Here is a 15,305-nt window from a genome sequence, read left to right as displayed (position 1 = left end):
TTATGATCTCAAAAATCAAATAAAAAACTCAATAATTGAATGTTTTTAAAGGTAAAAAAATTCAATTTTTTTCACATGATTCTATCTTAACTCCAGGCCTTATTTAAAAAGATATAAACAATTACTGTCTAAGATGAATTTAAGAAATTTTTATTTTAAAAAGCGTCTCAAGAATTTTTTCCATAATATTGTACATCACCAAACAATGGTCAAGTAAATGGATTTGAGGGGCATTTAGCCAAACCCTTCCGAAGGTGCACACTCCAAAATCATGCGCCCCTAAAATAGCTCTCCTGCACCTTTATGAAGGCTAATGCATCCCTTTAGTATTAATCTGCCCTTCTCATGGTTTCTTAGTTCATTTTCTCACTGGTGCTTTCAGCCCCTAATGCCACCTTCTAAAAAACTATGTCTTGCTTATTCTTCATTACAAAAGTTACATAATGTCTTTTCTGTATTTTCTAGCCGTAACTTTCCTTGATTACCTATATAGGACTTCTAGTTTTATTGTGATATTCTTCATTCGTAATACTCATCTATAACTATAAGCTTTGTTTAAAGGATTCTGCTATGTTGTAGTGGTGGATGAAAGAATGTTTTCGCCGGGCGGTGGTGGCGCACACCTTTAATCCCAGCACTAGGGAGGCAGAAGCAGGCCGATCTCTGTGAGTTCGAGACCAGCCTGGTCTACAAGAGCTAGTTCCAGGACAGGCTCCAAAACCACAGAGAAACCCTGTCTCGAAAAACCAAAAAAAAAAAAAAAAAAAGAATGTTTTGTTAACATTTTTCTATGAATCAGCCAGTAATTGTAATATCATAACCAATTATAACTTTCCTTTGAGTGTAAAATTGGTAGCATTTTACGCCCTCCTCATGACTTCACTGTGAGCTTGCCAAATCCTGTCAACATTTCCAGCAGAAAATGGACCATTTGGAAAACAAATTTTTTAGGGGTTGATAGGGAGAGAGCTGAAGAATCCTTAAATTTTCACCAGTATTTATATGTATTTCCAGTTTGATCAAGATCAAACCTATAGTTCTTTTAATTCCAAATTCTATTTTGAGCTTAGGTAATCTTTTGGCTCTCTTTTCGCTTCCATTTTCTAGACTGTGCAGGCAAATTTTGCCGGCAGTCTTCTGAGGTGTTCTAGAACTAGAGAATGTGGTTGACAAAAGTGTTTTGGATCCCAAAACTCTTCATGCGAGTTTGTTATAAGAAGACTATTTCAAACATACCAAAACTAATCCTGTATATCTCTGGTTTGCCTTCGGGTAAACAGATTTGGTATAAATGCTCCAGTTAAGAAAACTCACATAGTCTTTGGTTGAATGCTCACAGAGTCACCACACTGTGCTTTTCAGATGTCCTTTACATCACCCAATCCTTTTTAAGCATTGTTGCTGCTTCGTACAGGGAGATCTTAAAAGCCAGCATTGGTTGACCACATAGACCGTGCAACTCTCTTAAGAGTTCTCTGTGTACTTTCAAAGTTACAGAACTGATTGGGAGCTATGACTATAACCTTGTAAGGAACCAAATTCCTGGAGATACCATCAAAATCTAAGGATCATGGCTGTTCCAAGGATCCTTCTTGAGAAGATTCTGATTGCCAAGCTACTATCCCTTCCTTTGAGCCAATGCCTCTCTTTTTAGAACACATGCACTCCTGTCTGAAGACAGAAATGATTTTGCATGATTTAATTCAATGGCCTAGAATTTTCCACTACTCTTCAAAGCTCCACATCTGTCTGTGACATGACGTCATGGACCTGATATAAATACAGCCTTACACGTTGAGAGGCAGAGGCAGAGCAAGTCAACACATGTCTTCCGAAGCTCTCTCTGTTTATAGCCTCTGTGAGGAGAATGAGGTCATGTTTCTGAACCGTCATCCTGCATACCTGCACATGGCTTTGGTACAGGAGCGCTAGTGGTTGAGTATGCGTGTTCCATTTCTCTTGCATCCCAGAGACGAACGTGCCAGCTCAGGTGACAATTAAACCGCATGGTGTGAGGAGGACCGTGTGGGAGGTGGATGTTTAGTGAGCCATGTGCAGCCAACATCACACATTTTCCCTAGCGAGGTCAAGAGGGTCTTAGAGTTGACAGTGATGATTTATCCCTGAGCCAAATTCCTATTAAGTTATCTATCCAGAGGAAAATACTTTGCGAGTTTTTAGGCTGCATAACACTGATGCTTCTGCCCTCAATATTTCCCTATTAGTGGTCTGTTTTTTTCTAGTGGAATTACACATTACTGTCAGAAAGAAAGGATTTTATTTTGTAAAAATACTAAAGCACATTGTGTGTGTATGTGTGTGTGTACTTCAACCAGAATGCTGAGATTCTTGGAAGTGGGAATGGTCCAGTCCCACGATATGCTTGTCATATGTATTTATACATCCAGCCGCATTCTGCTGGCAAGATGCCAGACTTTGGCCATTTGTGTGGTTTCTCCCTTCCACCTAGTTTAAAGGTTCCTATAATCTTTCATGTACCATCTCTTGTCAGGCCATACTATAGAAGGAAAGGTAAATTAGTATTGCTTAACTGATATTGTGTTCAATAGCTCTTCCTCTCTTTGTAAGTCACAGAAAGTTATTCACAGAAGGTGACTCAAAGATTTTTCCTAGTAGGGTAGAAAGTCTAGTTGTTAAATACACTTATTTTATTTTCAAATAAATGTTCTGAGTTGATTTTTACCCTTAAAAAAAAAAAGAAATACAGGCTCTCATATAGCCCAGGCTGGCCTCACACACACTGTGTAACTAAATCTGGCCCTGAACCCCTGATCATCCTGTTTCCACTTCTCACGTGCTAGGATTACAGAGAATTTTGTACCAAATTAATCTTTGTGATTGCCAACCCCTTAGGATGTGCTAAACTAATAGAATTTCTAAATACTTTTCTTAATTTGAATGTTCGAGAGGGAGATTTTAGTCAACCCGTTCCAGCACTGACTTGAAAGTCCATGACTTGGAGGCTTGGCCAGCTTTTCTCCCATCTGTTAGCTTTTTATGTCACCTCCTCTTGAATCCTGCCCTGACTCACTTAGGCAGAATTACTGTCCTAACATCTTTTGCTGTTCTTATGCATTCATGGTGCATATGTCTCATGAGAGCCCTCCTAAGAATAACTTAGAGTTGGTGAGGCCCTGCCTCCAGAGTCACCATGATGTCATATGATCTGTAAAAGCAAGAATAAGTTAATTTCATCTTTATTTATCTAGTACACCGTGTGGTAGCAGACCTATGACTGTTATTTCCTCAAACATGATGAAGACTAAATGGGTAGATCTGTGAATTTAGCTTTATAAGGTCTAGTGGTTTGTATGATTGTGTTTCTGTATGTATACATGTGTGTATCCATGTGTCTGTGTGTGCAGGTGCATCTGTATATATTCGCATGCATATGGCGGCCAGAGGTCCACTTCAGGTCTTAGGTCTCAGAAGATGACCAGGTTGATTTTTGAGATACCCAGGTATGCTAGACTGACTGGCTGGTAAATCCCAGAGACCCACCTGTACCTGTCCCCGGACTGGGCATACATGTGCTTATAACCATTCTGCCTATGGGATAGAACTTGGGTCTTTGTGCTTGCATAGTGCTTTACCAAGTCCATGATCCCTGGAGGTGATTTACCCAAAACTGCTTGTGGTGTCATATCACGAACTTTGCAGCCATATTGGCTCTAAACCCAGCAAGCCACATGTCTATATCTTGGGCAAGCTACTTACCCTCTTTGCACCTTGGTTTCTTCCTCTACAGAATGGAATTTAATATGATCTCAGGAATGTTCGAAAGATTGAATGTGGCAGACAGAATTTGCAACATGCTCAGTACTGTGCCTGGAGTCAGTGTGCCATGACAATGGAGCACTTGCAAAAATGAGTTTTGGCAAGCAAAGGCGATAAATGAAACCTAACTCTTCCTGGCGAATTCCCACGTCCTGAGCAATGAAAGATGTCTTTATGCATTGCCCTCGTTCCTAGGAGTGTCAGGCCACAGGGAGATCTCAGGGAGACTTCATGTGGTGGCGTGATGACGCTGTAAGAGCCATTGTTCGTCCTCCTGATTCAAGAGACTGCTTGTGAATACTAAGAATTAGGGCAAATTATAAAATTTGGCTAAATCAGGAAGTAGTTGTAGATAAAATTACATTGGAAAGCTGAACATAAATAGCATTTTTGGGGAAAATTGGAAATTACTTTAGAACTATACAATATATACTTTCAAAATAAATATGGTATATTTTTCTAAGAACTTTTCCAGAATATTCTGCTTTTGAGGAGCAACATTACCTTGAAATTGCTTTCAGAAGAATGTAGGTCGTTCCGTTCCCGGAGTACTAGTTTTATGTGTCAGTTCATTAGTACATCAAATTAAAATTTGTTGGTTTCAGGTCCAAGTAAATTTTCCCAGCCTAAGCTTCTTTAGTTGATCCTGAAGAAATGGACCAGTTTTCTTATGTATTATGGTCTTGAAAACAAAATAAGCAAAAGATGACAAGCATAAAAGAACTTAGGGCCTACGGAGATGGCTCAACATTTAAGAGTAGTTGGTGCTCTTGGAGAGAACCCAAGTTTAGTTCCCGCACCCACATGGCAGCTCACAATGATCTGAAACTCTACGCCCAGGAATATGATGGCCTCTTTGCCCTCTTCTGGCCTCCATGGGCACCAGACACACATATGGCACCCATACATCCATGCAGGCAAAGCCCTCATACATATAAAAATACATCTTTAACAAACCAAAGCAGAAAGTAAATTTCTTCTAAAAATGGTTTCTTTAATCTGAATCTTTAACTGCTTCTCTTGAGACGAATTCTATTTTCCTGAGGATTAGACCTATGGAGTTCAATTAATTAGATCTTTGATTCCCAGCTGAAGAGCATGAAACTCATTCAAATCGGTGACTTCCTCTGGCTGTTTACCTCCTAGGGACTCAGGTTTCTGTTTCTGGATCCGGTGCTTTCTTTTAGTGTCCTGGGTAAATGATCAAAGAATTTTATGTCTAAATAAATTAAGTGACTCCCGCATCCTTTATTGCCGAAGCTTTTTACCAAAAGAAATGAAATGAATTGAAATTGGGGAATTATTTACATCTGGCTTTGTCCTCTTGGAGAGCGTTTGGATTTTCGAACAAGTGGCTCTCTGCCAGTGACAAATGGAGGTTCTGAGATTGCTCTGCCATCTTCCGTTACCTTTTATGGTGTCCAGGGATTCTTTTTGCTCTCCGTTGTGACCCAGCTGCAGAACAGCTGTTGTTTGGGCTCTGGTCTTTCTACTCTCACAAGACAGCTTTTCTAACCGCCCCCAAGGGGCTTAAACTTGTGCACCAGTGTCAACTCTGAGCTCTTCTGAGTTCAGAAGAGCCCCTTGAGGGTCCACGGAGCAGAGAAGCACCCCTTTGCTATTGCTAAGCAGTTGACTGGAGCAACCCAGTGAGCGCTTATGACCTTGCTCAAGGAATAGACCCAGTACTCCAACAGGCCTGCTGGGTGTTTGGATTCTTTGCTCTGAGCTAAGATCTGAGGCTTTTCCATTTTCATTGAGTCCTTAAAGGCATTCCCCTCTTTAGCCATGGAGATCTTCCCCCCTGGAAGCCATTCTCACGGTGAACTTTTGATACTGTCTTGTGGATTACAGGATGCTGCTCAAATTTGTAATTTCTTACTGTTCCTTTTGGAGACAAATTGTTGCCATGGATGGCATTAGGCATGGAATTCTGGATGTCATACAGGCCTCTGCGCTATCCCTTATCCAGCATATTTCCCAGTTAGGATATGCATTTGTGTAATAAGTGGGGGACTTTCTGATCACCAGAGCTGTGAGAAACACATTTCTGTGGTTTATATTTAAAGGACTTGTGTTTGAGCCCTTGCTTTTCTAAGGTATTTAACATTCTTCCTGTCTTTTCACTCTTTCCCTCTCTCTGGCCTTTGGCTAACTGTTGATTAAACTGTTCTTCTCAGTGGTTTACAATTAGAAAGGAGATTCCAAATGGCAATTAGAGTACAAAAGTGTCACAACAAAAGTAGGAATCAAGAGTCAGAATACCTAGGAAGGAAAGACGCAGCTTGAAGAACCCAAGCACTTGAAATTTGGCCATGGCCATAGTTGGAAAGTTATCTTGGAATGTTTGAAGTACATTTTGGGTTTTACCTTGGAAATTTTCAATTTACATGACAAAAAACTGTTGTAATTTATGTTGTGGTTTCATGTGATCTTGTCTCGTTCTAATGACATTCTTTGCACTACCCTTCATGGCCAGACATACATAAATGTAATAACCATCTGTAATTTTACTATCCATTTTTCTTCTCCTCCCCCACTTCTGCACTTTCCTCAGGCTTCAAAAATTACTTAACATACCTCATACTCATGGCCTCTGTCCCCAAATCTGCTGGCCATTTTAAGCACTTGACACAATTTACTATTGCCGTTTTCATGAAATATATTTCACCTTGCTTTTAGCTTTTGGTTCAAAGTGATTTACAAGCATTTTTGGCAACTCAAATACCTCAAAAACCCATAGATAATCACTAGGTAATCCCTATCAACCCCATTTTTGAACTCTTAGTCTTAGCCCATAAGCCTGCACTTTGCTCTTCCTTTAATACCTTCCCATCAGTGTCACCGTCTGTCTCCCTTATGCCATTTGCCCTTCCTCTCTCCTACTCTGAGAAGATATCCAATTCTGTTTTCTCTGATGCCAGGCATCTAGTCTGCACTTCTGTACCCCCTGACATGTCCTGTCTTCTCCCATCCCACCTTATTATCCTCCTCATCATTACAGAGGTCACTGGGAAGCAGCAGAGAGCATCTCCATGTGACTGCAGAGTGCTGTGCTCTGCTCAGCCTCTCTCCCCGGGATGCTGCTTCACCTCTCTCGGTCCGATTTCCGTCCTGTGGTTTGTTCCTCTCCCAGGCCCTTCCTTGCTGCCCGACTTCTCAGCGTTCCTTTCTGTTTACCACTCAAACAATGTACTGCGTATCCTTTGATCATTAAATCAAGCATTGGTTCATTTGGAAACTTTTCATGTGTGCTTTGACTAGGTCAAACCAAATGTTTATTACTTACGTTAGTGCAGCCTAATACAGCTGCAATTTTATACTTTGCCAAGACAGGAGTTATGCTTGTTAGCAAAATCCTTTTTTTACCTTAGTATTTAATAGTTCTAGGCACATGCTGGGTGTCCCATAAGTAGTTGTAAAATTAAGGGAATTAATAAACATATTTAATGTGTTACGTAAATTTTATGTATGTATATATAGCTTTAAAGTAAAAGGTGAGGGTATATTTACCTATTTAATTATAAAGTTAATTTAAAAGAAACTTCTACTTCACTAGAGCTTTTTTGGGCATTTTAATTGCATGTCTAAATACTTTTCTCACCAACTGAGATTATGGATGAATAAGATTTAATGTTGAGACTTTGGGTTTAACATGACTCTGAGTTTGGCTTAACAATACAATGTAGTAGCCAAAGTAATTTGCCCAGATGCAGGTTATGATATGGTTGAATACTATCAAATTAATTATCTCCTCTAACTACTATTATGGTATGGTATGTGTGTATGATTCCTTTAGGCTTTTGGGGAAGATGTACTAATAAACGTATGTAGATGGGAAATTGGCATTGGAACACAACCGGAAGTCTGACTATGTTAAACACCTTCAATTATGAATCATTTATAGATGTTAACCAATTTTTTTTTACCTTTTAATTTTAAAGGTTTACTTACTTACCCATAGTTTCAAAGTCAAGAAAACCCAAATAATTAGTATTTTTAGGTAGTCTAAATACATGTTTTTGAAAGATGAAGGCTGTGTGATTTTTTTTAGAGAAATATGGAAATAAAGTCTATTGACAGCAGATAAGAAACTGACAGACCAAGAAACAGTTTTGTCCAATTTAACATGATAAAACCATAAGTATTTTGGAATTGGTTATAGGAAGACGTGAGAGAGGTTACTCCCAGCATCATGAGTGATTCTTAGGCAGCCACAGCACTGGAGAGTCCCACCGCTGGCCTGGCTAAGGACTCATAGAAGCTGAACCATGGGAGTCAGCTCCTCAATCTACCACCCACTCTTATATACCCAACCCCTCTGGCCATCCACAGCTGTGGACAGAGCAGGGTGACAGAATAGTCGGAATCTCAGATGGCGGCCTGGTACTCTCCCCCTGTTCCACGATGGATTGTGAATAGGCAGGCTCTTGTGTGATTCTCCTGTACCTGCAACTTTGTGGGGACCTCGGGGTGATCATGACTGTCTTGATTTCAAGAGGGCACAGCAGCCATGTCATTTATGGAAGCCATTACAGCAAGTTTGACATCATTTGAAATAGCCAATTAAATTGATCGTGAATGCTTACATTTAATGTTGTTCTTGATATGCCTTTGTCTATTATTAAAAACTTTACAACTGTACGTAGATGATGTGGTTTGCTTTTGAGTTTATTGTTATAGTTTTCTCTTGCTTGGCCTTTTTGCAAGTTTTCTTTCTTTCCTTTCTTCTAATGCAAAGGAGCAGATATCTGGTCTCTTTATTTCCTGTCCACTCTTGGTGTGTGGCCCTTGATACAGCCGGTCTTTATGACTTAGTCCTCCAGAGTCTGTGTTGCCTTGACATCTCAAACAAATAAAACTCTAATAGCCCTCTACACATAGCTTGTTCCTACTGATGCGCTTACAAACCTTTCCCAGAAGAATAAATAATTCCTTCATTTGTTCAAGTGACTGCAGAGTCATTCTTGAGTGATTTTTAATGCTACACTACACCCAGACCTGACCCATCGGGCTCACATTGTCTCAACAAAAAATCTTTCGTCTTATTACTTCTCAGCTCTTCCACTGTGGCCACCCCGATGCAGACCATGAGTGTAAACACTCTGGAAGTGTAATGGAATGAGTTCTCCACTCCAAGTCTGGAGGCTTTAGGTTTAGCTTCAGAAGTCTACTTAAAACACTCCCCTGTTTTTTAATTGCATTAATTAATGAGTTGATTGATTAATAAGATAAATCATGTGTACATGTGAGATGGAGGACACTTGTGGAATCAGTTTTCTCCTACCATAGTGTGGACCCTGAGGATTGAACGCTGATTGTTAGACCTGGCAGGAAGTGCCTTCATTCATCGAGCCTTCTTATTGGACTCAGTCATGTTCATATGTCATCAGAAGATACCCTGTGTTGACCCCAGCAGCTCAGACACCAAAACGAAAATAACCCAGAGTGGATGAGTATGGCACCTGTCCAAAGTATGGTACTCTTGAACTGGACCATTTTATGCTGTTCCCAGAGCCTACTCAACTTTTGTTAGCTAATAACAGCAAGGGAACAGCAGAAATCAAAAGATCATATGGCACCCAGAATTGAGTGTGGTTTTTAATACCAGAAATGTACAGAATGGAGATAGAAGCTCCAGAATCAACATGCAAGCCTAATGAGCCCATACAGTGCCATCCCTCTTCTAGACATTCCTGTGACTTTTGTGAGATTTACCCAATCTTCTGCTGCTATATCATGGTAGTGCTTGCTAGTCTATACTTGATGACTCACTGGCCTGCTTTCTCTTTATTCATTTTGATGACTTCTCATGTGTCGCTAAGGGACTTGGACCACTTGATACTCCCAACTGGATATTCTTCTGCCTGTTAGCTTGTATTGTTTTCTCACCAGTGCACTCCAAACTGACAGTGTTCTGGGTTTTCTCTTGTCTATTCCACAACTAGACTGAGAGCAGCACAATGACACAACCTTACTGTTGATTACACTGCTCAAGACACTCCTTGCTATAAAATCTGTAGCCACTTCTCTTTCCCTCTCAGTAGCTTTAGACAGACTGTGTTTATGGCCACATCTCTTGACCACTAACAAAACACTGGTGTTTTTTAACATTCTGCTCCAGATGGGTACCTCTTCCTTCATCAGTCGTGAAATACCAATGGACCAATCCTTGGGTTCGACTTGCCATTGAAATCTCAACTGCAACATGAGTCAGTGATAGAGGTGATATAATTAAGACATTATAATTAGGTTATAAACTACAATTTACATCCTGTCTGCAACATGTAGTATTGTCCTGACCTTCCCTCTCTTAAAGATTTCCCGTGAAATCATCTTAATTGAAGCACGGTGTTCAAGTCCGTGGTGGTAAGCACTGAGTTTAAGTAAACAAGGCTTCAAGGAAAAGAGGGAACAACTTCAAGTATTTGCATCTGTTTCCCTGGACCTAATGCTTATAAATATAACTGACCTACGGAATGTAACCATGATTTAAAGCTCTGTGATATCCAGAAGATAGCCTCCCATGAAGATATTATTACATTTTAATGAAATATTTATGATATGAATTCCTATTTTAATATACTTGTAACAATTATGTCTCCTTTTTGCAACTTTATTGATAAATGTGTGATGCCATCTAAGAAGAATATCTTAAAGTTTCACTGTTGGTTTTTTTTTTTATATATATATATTCTGGTCTTTATTCTTGGTGTCTTCAAACTGCTTTTTCTCTTTTGCTCAAATGGTGTGGCTGATGTTCAGAACAGTAACTCAGCTGCATGTAATGGCACACTTTCTGTGAATAAGATTCACCCCTCTTCATACCTTCTCTCAGTTTGCCTGTGATTTAACACCTGAAGTTGTGACTTTTTTTTCTCTTGTGGGTTCCCAGGTAATCTACAACTTTTGTCTAACGTGACTACAAAGTGGTGGCCCTAAAACTCCTTTCTGGGAGCTGTTTTGATAGAGTGGCTCCAGAAAACCCATAATATGGTTTTCTTCCTGATGCCAATTATTTAATAGATCTAAGTGAACCAGCAGATGAAGGGATATGTAGGTGAGTTTTGAGAAGGATCTGGAGTGTCTCTCCTAGCAATGCTGAAATTTTTATGTGCCTAGTCACCAAAATGGAAGCTCGGCATGCCCTGTAGTTTAGGATTCAAGGTTTTTCTTAATGTGAGGCTTTATCACATTGGCATAATAGATTATTAATTCACCCTCCATCCTATTTTCCCTCTCTGGAGTATCAAGCGTGAGGCTAAAAACTCCAAGCTAGAGATAATTGCTGCGTCTTTCTGTGAACTGTCTTCTACCTAGGAATCCACAGTGATTGTCCTTGCGGGAACAAAAGACAATCCCATCACACAATGAGTTCCAGTGTATCTTTTTTGGGTATCATATTGCTCAGAAAGTATAAAGGTTTGTTGAGCTCTGTGCCAGGAAATAATTGGAAGAAAGTCAAAACACAACGCAAGAGTGCAAAGTCGTGTCATCAGGGATTTTTCAGGGTAATTGCTATTCTGAACTATGGTATCACAACACTTTGTAAAGGACATCTACTGTGCCATGAATAATTTGTCCCTAAAGATTAGTACAAAAATTTGAGTATAATTTTTATTACAATTTTTGAAAGCGTTTTCATTGTATTTATTGTACGCGGACTTGTGTTACATAAGGGCATTTTCATATACCTATGTTTTATGATCTCTCCCACACTCCCTCCCCACCCCCACCCATGTCTCCTCTGTGTTCCCCTAGAGAGTTTTGCTTTCACATCATATACAAACATGATGGATTGTGTGTATCTTCCTAAAGTTTAGGAAGCACATATCAGAGAAACTGATTTTTCTTTAAAAAATTAATAACTCAAATGAAAGCTATGTATAATAATCTAATTCTAACACTGCATGAAGTATTCCAAGTCTTGTAAGCAAGAGATTCCAGAACTATTGTGGTAGTTTATGCATATCTGTGTGTAAAAACTTATGTCTCTACTATATGGCCATACAGATTGTATTTGAAAACAGTTGGTTAGCTTTTGGTAGAGATGCCATGGGCTTCACATCCATGCAGCTTGCTGCTTGTTCCTGAGCTGCACTAGTGGCAGCACCAGTTTGATGCATCTGCAAAAATAACTGGAAGGCAAAATCATGATGTTGAATATGCGATATGAACTGAGTTGTAGGTTTTCTTCCATGTATTTGTTTCATTGCTCACAAACAGCCGAGGGCTGGATTGGAGCAGGGTTTGGGAGCATGGGGCTACTGTTTAATGTCGCCTTGCTTGTTTCCCATGAATTTGAACCATACTGTTTTGTGTGTATTTAGTACTTAACACAGTCCCCTTTCCTTGATTTCTGAACAGTTCATTTTATTTTATTTTTTTGTATTTGTCCACTTATTTAGGCAGGGTCTGATATAGCCAAGGCTGAGCTTAAACTTGTGTAGGACAGGATGGCCTCAAACTCATGATCCTCTTGCCCCTACCTCCTGAGTGCTACGATTATGGATGTGTACCACCACACCTGTCTTGTATAGCATGGTCCTATGCATGGTAGGCACATTATCAGATGTGCTATATCCAAGTCCCACCTACCCCCCAATTTATTTTTCTCCATATTTTAAAATTCCCATTGCCTTCAAACTAATGATAGTTGAAGTAGTAAATGTGATTGTACGCAATATTACTTACCAATGACCAACTTTCTTCCTAGGGCTCAGTGATGTATCTGCCCGTCGGTTCATTGATTCTTAACTTTAGATGCTTTCAGGAGGTTTTCCTTTTCTTTATTATTTGGTATTTTTCTGAGTAGTAACCAAAACTGATGGATTTTTTTAATAGTGCAATATTTTTTTTCCAGAAAGAGGGATCTCCATGATCATCTTGTATTGGAGATTATGGGTCTTGGTTTCTTTTAGTAACCAGTGCCTCTTGAGTGCCAATGCGTGTTTTTATAGCTTCCTACTGTTGTTTCACCAGTGGATGATACATGAAGATTTTACTGCTCATTTTACTGGGACATTGATAAATGAGCCGGTTTCTTCCTTACTGTCCTTAAAACCTTAAGTGGAAAAAAGTTCAAAGCCTTTTTTTTTTTTTTAAACCTCATATACCATTTTTATGGGCACTTTACTAATGATAGATTTTATTAACTTCTATAAATTCCTGGAATATTATTTTCCTGATGATTTAAAGAATGAACATGTGCTTTGAAGCTGTGTACCCAGCAAAGCATGTTCTTTGTTATTCATTGCAGTATCCTGTTACACACGCATGTGCGTGTGCATATCTAAATAATGAGCAACATTGGTTACAAGTTTCTAATGGACCTACGTAATATTATCACTTTATATATATCATCATCGTGCAATTCAAAATTCCCATGAAATGGCCTTTACATTAAAAAAAATAGTACGCTTTGTTTTTATAACAGGTTTCATTTACAAAAACCTTGTGATCAGAAAGAACAATATTTCCATGAAGGTGAGACTGCGTTCTTCCTACACTTAGTTCCTCTTCATAATCACCTGGCTGGCATTGGTAGTGCAGCTATTTGATAGTTCACCCTTTGGGCTGTACACTTTATGAGTTTGGACAAATGGATCATGAATACAGCCATGAGTGGGTTCTCTGTGCTCCCTCTAGATCCTCCTTTCTGTAATAGCACAAAGTACTGCTAAAAGACGGGATGATTTTCCGTGAGTCATATAGCTAAACAAGTGTGGAATTGCTCTGCTCGTCTAGAATCTGTTCTCCTATTTCAGACACCAGCCTGCCTGATTCTTCAGTTAGTGAACTGGTGAAATTGCTGCTGTTACCTTATGAAAGCCCACAGACACGTATATATGAAACTTTGCTCCGCGCTTCCTTCCCTATTTTGAAGGTCCGACTTGAGACATTACTCTTAAGGAACACTGGAGTTTTAGTCACTGGGTAGTTGATGAGACTTACTGTGAGAGAGTGGTTGCTGAATGCAGTGCCATTATTGAAGTGAAAGAATTCCGAAGTCCTTTTGTCCGAACACGAGGTTATCCCTGGTTATAGGTGATAGGGACTGAGGGGTAATGCATAGCAGTTAGGAAAGTGATTGTATGTAGGATGTAGTGACTCATTTTTTTAATGAGTGGATGAAAAAAAGTCTGAGAAGATACAAACAAATTAATCAAAAGTTGCCTAGATTGAGAATAACAAGGGATTTGCATACATTTAACTTAAAACATTGTTTGCAGTAACCTTTGTTTAAAAGACGTATATGAACAAAGAATGAAGCATTGCCTGAAATGTATGTAGTATATAAACAAGGAGGACTGTACAGATAGCTTGGAAAAACTCTCTAGACGTACCCTGGTTCTTAGCTGTCACTTGGAGTCCACACAGATCTTCATTCCTGCCATGTCAAACCAGAGACCACTCTGATGAATTTCTTCCTAGTGTTCTCTTACTTGTGACTGTGGATAATTGTGTCGAAGCAATAACCAGGTCAAGATCGTACTGCTTCATAAGCTGCCTGGATTATATAATTTCAAGAAAAACAAAATTGTTTCCTGAAAGCATTTCTCTGTTGTTCTTATTGTTTTTCTGTGATGTCACTATTTGATTAAAACTAAACCCCATAAGGTAAGCTAGGTTCTGATTAAGTCCTAGGTTAGCAGAACTTCAGATCTGAATGTTAGCAGCAATGAACAATAGCTGTTGGAAATTCTCCACGTTGTGACTTCATTTCTTCCTTGGAAGTAGACAGTAATTACATCCACAAAAGAACATTTGCTGTAGTAAGAGATGAGGGATGTCTAGAAGAGAACAAGTGTCATCTTCATTGCTTGGGACCAATGTTTGTTCCCTCTGCAGTAGAGCCCATCACTCATTGTCTTTGTGTTCTCTCATTTAACCCTTGGCTGTGTTTAACATTCAGCATCTCTGAGTGGTATCTGGGGATCAACTTTCCCAAGTGTGATGTATGCTTAAAGGACCAGAAAAGAGAATGGCCATGGGAAAGCACATTTCTTTAACACAGACCAGAACTCTGTATTTCTTTACTTTTTTGAGTGTATACAAGGTGTGTGTGTGTGTGTGTGTGTGTGTCTGTGTGCGCATTCCTGCATGCCTGTGTTTGCGGCTGGTGATTGAAATTGAACCTAAGGCCTTGTACCAGACCACTGAGCTACATCTTCCTGCCTTTTAGCTTATTATTTTCAAGACAGCATCTTTATAAGTTGTCCTGGTTACCCATTTGGTAGCCAACACAGGCTTGTGGAATTTGTGGTCCTCAAGCTTCAGCCTCCTGACTACAGGAGAACTCTTAGAATTGTAGGTCTCTGTCCTCTGGTCTGGCTTGCTTGAGAAGTTAACGGTATTTTGAATATTTGTTTATAGTCTCAGGCATGCTCTGAACTCTTCTCTCCAGTGTTAAAGAGTTGTACAAACACTTTCTCTCAATTAAAATCCCCGCGTCTAAGCCATTCCTAGCTCATCTGCCTCTACATGAAATTAGTGTAAGACAAGCT

At 39.5% G+C, this 15,305-nt stretch overlaps 1 protein-coding gene across 1 annotated transcript in view; it reads left to right on the top strand.

Moving 5' to 3' along the window:
• Tmtc2 (transmembrane O-mannosyltransferase targeting cadherins 2) overlaps positions 1 to 15,305 on the top strand; it is a 380,346-nt gene that overhangs the window by 275,863 nt on the left and 89,178 nt on the right. The gene's annotated exons all lie outside the window — the stretch shown is intronic.

The sequence above is a fragment of the Chionomys nivalis genome, chromosome 25, assembly GCF_950005125.1.
Source record: "Chionomys nivalis chromosome 25, mChiNiv1.1, whole genome shotgun sequence".
NCBI lineage: Eukaryota > Metazoa > Chordata > Mammalia > Rodentia > Cricetidae > Chionomys > Chionomys nivalis.
Note: the sequence above shows the minus strand (reverse complement) of the source record. Positions and strands in the feature narration are given on the sequence as shown.